This window comes from Oxyura jamaicensis, chromosome 8 (assembly GCF_011077185.1).
Source record: "Oxyura jamaicensis isolate SHBP4307 breed ruddy duck chromosome 8, BPBGC_Ojam_1.0, whole genome shotgun sequence".
Lineage (NCBI taxonomy): Eukaryota > Metazoa > Chordata > Aves > Anseriformes > Anatidae > Oxyura > Oxyura jamaicensis.
The window spans coordinates 9,386,258-9,392,862 of record NC_048900.1 but is presented as its reverse complement, the minus strand read 5'-3'; the positions used below and the strand labels follow the sequence as shown (position 1 = coordinate 9,392,862).

The following is a 6,605-nucleotide window of genomic DNA, read 5'->3' as shown; positions in this document are numbered from 1 at the left end:
CGGCCCCCTCACGGCCCCCTCACGGCCCCCTCACGGCCCCCTCACGGCCGGGGGGACGGAGCTCGTGCGGCCTGTGTGGGGTTCTGGCGTTCTTTTCGTGGCTCGTTTTGAAGTCGCGTGTGGAGAATTGTGGCGGAGGTTGTGCTGGGCTCTTGAGGGGGTGGCCCCGGGGAAGCCCAGGAACCTGCCTGTTAGCGCCCGGTTGCTGAAGTGACGCTGGTGTTACTAGCTGTGAGATAATTCAGGAGTCAAATCGGTTCGTGTCGGCGCCTTCTGGGGTGTAAGAGGCAGTACGGTGAAGTAAAAGAACCAGAAGGCAACGCAGCGAGTACAGAAAGAGCTTCTTGAAAGCTCAGCTGCCAAACTGCTTTGTATCGTCGCGTTTTGGGGTTAGGAACCAATACACAATACAGACAGAGCTTGAAAGCTCAGCTGCTAAATTGGTTCATATCATCCTACTTTGGGGTTTGGGAAACAACACAGTGAGTACAGAAAGGACTTGAAAGCTCAGCTGCCAAACTGCTTCATGTCGTCGCATTTTGGGGTTTGGGAACCAATACACTGAGTACAGAAAAAACTTGGAAGCTCAGTTGTCAAATTGGTTCATATCATCGTATTTTATGGTTTAGAAAAAAACAGCACAGTGAGTACAGAAAGAATTCAAATGCTCAGCTGTTAGGTTTACATTTAGGTGCTGGGTTTACATTTAGGAAAACTTTAAAAGAAATAAAAAGTTCCTAGCCTCATGTGTCAGAGTGAACTGTGAGCCTGCTGAAACTGGCTCCAGATGTCTGTCCTTTATTTGTAGGACAATTAAGTGTCTTCTCACACAGGGTTTCTATGGGTATAGGTAGTTTTTTTTTTTGTCAGAAGTTTTTGTTTCTTCCTGGGGATTGAAGGCGGATAACCTGGTTTTGCCTGGAGGTATGTTGCTCAAGGAGCTGGTCATGGTTTAATGATACATAGGTGGCCAGAGAATTTTGTTGTTGTTCTTAGTACGCTGTTATAACAATGTTTTTCTCTGTTTTTCTATTATTTTAAGAAAAAAAAATCAGGCATCCTTTCCATATCGATAAAGGGATACCATATCTAGCAAACTTCTTGAAAATCAGATACTTATTCTGTAAAGCTCAGATGATTTTTGCATTCATCTTGTGTATATATATATAGGAGAGAAATTGCTTTGAGGCTTTTTTCTTTCTCTTTAAAAGATGGCTCTTTCAAGCAGTCTTAACCGATCCCAGAGCTTGTGCTGCAGTATCCCAGAGCTCTTGCTATTAAAGCTCAGATCATGTTCAACCTGCTCGCTCTGACTACTTCTGATTAAAGAGCTAGTGGACTAATTCAGCTGTTAGAAGGGCACAACTCAACTTCTATAGTTGTACAAACAGCAATTTGTGTTAGAGAGTTTAAAATCCTCTGTATGTAGCATGGTGTTGCAGCTTTCCTTCAGTAGCCAGGTCAGGTCTGTAATTGGAAAGTCTCTAAGTCTTTTAATCCCTGTCGTGTTGCTGAGCTATGTAACATGGTAAGTTGTGGTGTATTTAACTTCTTCCTAAAGAGATATTCAGCGCTTTTGTTCACGTAAACTGTAAAGCAAGTTTAAATAGTAAATGGAAGGCTTTGACTGTGTTACAAATGTTGGCATGAGTGACAAATGTTGGCTCTTCAAATCCAGTCGTTGGGAAATGGAATCTCTCTGTAAAAAGAAGCTCTTTTTACAGGTGAAAGTGATGGTCAACAAATAAAAACAGAAAAGCAGGGAAAAATGCTAGATAAAAATAATCCCAAGTGGCACTGAGAGTGTTCGTTTAGCACCTCTCTTTAAGATGAACTTTGTTTTTATTTCTGGATAGGCACTTGCTTCCTTTATTTGATGAAAATAAACTTAAAGTAGGATTTTTTCTTTCCATACCACACATTTTAAAGTTTGTCTGAAGAAGCTGGGCCAGTGGAGAAATACCGGTTCGGTTAAAGGGAGGGTGGCAAGATGGGTTTGACAGCTTTCTAACTAGAAGATGTTTTAAAAGATCTCATCTGGTCAGCTAAAAATGTGTCTGCCTATTAGAAACGTACAGAAAAATAGAAGCTCAGATCTAACTTATTAGCTCGAGCCCTTTCAGTAACAGCAGTACGGTGCTCTTTGGGAGCGGAGGATCACAGGTGTGGTACCGGAGGCTTTCTGAAGCACACTGCGCGTGGAAGGACAGCGGTGAGCAGCCTGAGCTGGTGAGCTTGTCCCAGGGAGCTCAGACAAGTGGGATGGCTGCAAGACTTTAGAGAAGTACTTCTGATGGGGATGAGGCTTGGGAATATACTGCTCTAGAAATAAGACTCCTGTTGTTCTGAATTTACAGAGATTTTCTTTTTTATGCTTCTGTGAATCCCATTCTGTGGATGTTTGCCACGTAAAAACACCTTTAAAACTTGTAGTTGTCTGCATTGTTTGACAATGCAGACGGAGCTGAGTAAGTGGAGTAGAAGCTCATAGGAACTGAGCTGAACTGCGACAAGCCGTGACAGTTGTTTGAACAGTAACCGGTGTAAATTCTTCTGACATCAGCTTTTGCCTACCATGCACTGCACTTTCAAAGAGTTAGCTATGCATTTGATAAAGAAATCATGCATGCACTAATTTGTCTATGATTCACTCTATCCCAGAAAGTGCTTTGCACATCCTGATCTACTTAGCTTTTACGAACCCTTTCATAATCCTCAGCTTTGCAAGTATGAATAAAAGGAAAATGGGGATTAAGTACGTGTGTGCATCAGGATTTTTCACTTGTGAGTGCCTTGCGAGTGTGCTGCATCAGTGCAGGAAGGCTTCTATCAAAGTGGCTGGCAGCAAGGTGTGCTGTTGCCGTTGGAAGACCCCTGCTGGAGTCCTGCATCTGAAATCCATAATGAGACGTACCCTGGAAGCTGTACAGGTCAGCGGCATGGCCGGGGCTGATGCTGCTGTACAGGTACATCTTGGATCACTTTGTATTCCTCCCTGTGACAGGTTAAATGTGAAGATTTATGCAGATCTTAATGAGAGACTATTTCTAGTTTCCTGGTCTTTGGTTTGCGTTTATGGCCTTACATGTTTTGAGGGTGTGCTTGTGGAACGCTTTTGCATTGTGAGAAGAGCTCCAACAGTCCGTGCTATTCTGGCAGCGTGAGAACATTGCTTGGGTTTATCTTGCCCCCTCTGTCCTGTGCAGACAAAAGCTGTTAGCCGGCTTAGAGATCACAGAAGTAGAGGCTTTGATTGAGTAATTATTGGCCCCGTTACTGACTTCTTTTGCTCAGTGGGTGCTCAGTGGCAGAGCGGGGGGCGAGATGGGTTGAAGGCACCACCACGGGGCTTGTGCTCCAGAGCGCGGTGTACTTCTGGTTGCAGAACTCCTCTCCTGGGCAGGAAGGTGGTTCCAGGGGGCTGCCCAGGTGGAGCTGTTCAGGGAACTTGCTTGTAATGGTGGTCACTATCTGCTGGTTCTCCCCTTGCATAGCTACAGAAACATCCCAAAAAAACTTGGGCTAAAATTAAGGATCGTGTGCCTTCTTTTTCTGGCAGGAAGAAATGATTTGGGCACTATCGATATAATTTAAAAACTCCTGTTTCAGGCATCCTATTTCAGAATGAAGATGTGCTCTTGGATATGCAGGATCTTGTTCTGCAGTGTCTTTGATAAGTAGTTGAGACCAGGATGGGAACTGCCTTGCATCTCCTGGCCCTTAAAACCCAAGCTGTGCCTGGCTCTTACCAGCTCATGTGGAGGTGCTGCATGCGAGCAGGGGCTCTGGTGTCTTTCCTTCAAAACAACACCTGAATATTTACCTTCATTGATTTTTTCAAAGAATTCTAGAAATGCTTTCATGCCATATCTTCTAAAAGGTTTGTCCTAGAAACTTCAACTTGTTCGCTTGTCGTAGGAGCGGTGCGTGGGAGTGGCGTGTGCCCCCCTCGTCAGGCTGCTGTGCTCCTCTCCAGGACCCTGCCCCTTGCAAAGAGGTTCTCCTGGCTTCAGCACTTCATCTTTTTCTGAAACGCCTTTCTTTTAGTTCCTCTTCACTCTTTTGTTCTTTCCACTGTATTTTCCAGAATGCTGTTTTGCTTTTGTTGTCTTTCACTTCCATTATTAGCCCAGCATTCTCAAAGTCCGCGTTCCTTTCAAGGGGAGGATACGCAGCTTCTCTTGAGCTTCTCACTTAGAGGTGAGAACAGCGCCCTGTCTGAAGGGGGTGACATTTCTGAGCAATAAAGCTAGCACGGCTTTTGGCTGAGAACAAGGTAATGCAGAACTGTAAGTCCACTACAAAATTTCCTGTAATTCTTGGGGAAGTTAGTGAGCTGGCAGAACAGGCAGACTGATCCCAAAACTAGCACAGGGAACTCTTGCTCGGGTGAGTGAAAATAGTGCTGTAAATGACTTAAAATCCTTTTGATTGAAATGTCAGCAAATGGTTTGAACTGTTCAAAATAAGCTTGGGTGCTCAAAGGAAACTTCTTGGCTTGGATGAATTTTGGAATGGTAATCAAGGTATTGTTGAAGTCTATTAAAAATACATGAGAAAACATCTGGGAGTTAGGTCGTAGTAGCTTTGCAGTGATCTAAGGCAAATTCCTGTTGCTGAATTTATGCAGAAATTCCACTTCATGGCTCTTTTAGGCTGTTTTATCTACAGCGAGTTTTAAGCAGGGGGTGTTGCTGCAGAGCAGCTGAAGGCTATTCTCAGCCTGCCATTGCAGTACTGAGCCCATGCGGACAAGCGGTGAGAGAAACCTTCAGAGATTCCTGGGTTTAACAGTGCTGCAGACCCTAAAGGCCTTCCTGGCAGTCCCTGGCTATTCTGTTCTCCTCTAGTCCTCGTGGTCAGTATCAGATTTTATGGTGGTGGTGGTTTTTTTTCCAGAGTGGTGTTTGCCCAGCACTTTACTGTGAAAGTAACTCAAGTTTGAGGACATGGGGAGGTTCTGTTAAGCTGTGCTCTTGGGAACAGTGTTGCAGAAGTCGGGGCTCCATCCCCACGCTGCAAGGGGACACTGCGGCTTGTGCCCAGAGGTGGGGTGCCTGGGGATGCTTGTAAGAAGGAGTAAGAGCTGGCAGGATGTATCGCAGCAGCAAAGTTCCTTCAGCAGCCTTTTCTAGACTGGGGGAGAGTAACATTGGGAGTGCTGTAAGAAAGCAACAGAGAGGTTTCCACTCAGCCTGGTTTTCTGTTTGACTTGCAGCAGTGGGCAGCCTCGGGCAGATGGTGTGTCCTCCCTCAGTCATGCGTTTTTATGTCAGAGTACACAGCACCTGCAAGCTCCCTCCTCACCCCCGGAGTTCGTTGGTGTGTGTCCATGATCTCAAGACCTGATGCAGGGGTGCAGGAGCAATGTGTGGCTGAGGGTGGGGTGCAGGACTGCCCCTCTGGGCACTAAATCAGTTCACTCGGGTAAAGCATGTGGCGCAACCTTGTTTTGCAGCCTGTGTGTGCTATTTCACTTTAAAAACAATCTGAAAGCCATATTTTAAACTGTGAGGATTGGAATTTCATTGTCTGAGGCTATGAAACTAAGAATTGTCAAAAGTATTTTTGTGTTGGGCTCTGAATGAGTGAAGTAACTGTCTCCTTGGTGTGGCATTCCCGTGAGGGGACAGTCTGGAGAGCACATTCTTCACAAGGAGTGGGCAGGATACTAAAAACCTAAATTAACTGCAAAATACAGCAGGGTTAGGAAAGGCTTTGCAAAAAAGCTCCAGTTTCAGTTGTGTTGTGGCACGTGAATCTGGAATGCAAGAACATAGGTAGCACTGCTCCCCGGTTAGTGGATGGGGTAAGAAATGGGGTGTGTCGGTGCCTTTCTGGCAGCATCCTTGCTTAGTCTGGGTCTGTGGAGGGAGTCTTGGGCTTTCTTCTCTCTTAAGGAACCATCATAACTTTAAAAGCTGTCTTGGTAAGGCATGCTGCTCTTCTGTGGTAATAAATGGCTTCTAAATGAATGGTGTATGTGTGTTGTTTTTTTTTTTTTTTTTTTTAAAAAAAAAGTAAGGTAGGCTAATGGTTTTCCCTTGTGTATATCAACACTTATTTCCAGTTCATGTGCAGAAGCGAGTATTGTGTCCAGGGGTTGTGCTGCAGCAGTCAGTGCCTTGCAAGGATCTTTCCCCTGACTGGCTGAAGTAACGTTGCCATCCTAAAAGCTTAGGCGTCTTTCTCTGAGGTTTGTTCCCTTCTGTGGGGCCTTTTAAATGCAATTCTGTCTTGCTGAGCTCTTCTGGTACAGGCTGATCCCACTAAGCAGCCAGGTGAAGATTCCCCAGTGCCATTAGTTCTATGTTGGCAGCAGACTGGAGGTGGCTGGCTGGGGCCTGGGCTTGGATCCCCTGAGCCCCCATTCCTGAGGCCTTTTTTTTTAACCGTGCCTGGTGACAGGGCCAGAGACCTGCAGGGCTGGTGGGAAGCAGAATGCTTCCTGCCCTCCTCACTGATAACAACTTCTCTCCTTTTAAATCGATTCATCCGAGGTAGGTTATTGTGTTACCAAGAAGGCAGCTCTGCAACCAGCAGAGGGGCACCTCACCCCTTCTGCAGGCTCTCTCCCTTCCAGACTGCAAACCCACCCCGCTCCT

General features: G+C 45.7%; 1 protein-coding gene across 6 annotated transcripts in view; it reads left to right on the top strand.

Moving 5' to 3' along the window:
* Positions 1–6,605, top strand: part of SUCO (SUN domain containing ossification factor) — a 40,026-nt gene that overhangs the window by 225 nt on the left and 33,196 nt on the right. The gene's annotated exons all lie outside the window — the stretch shown is intronic.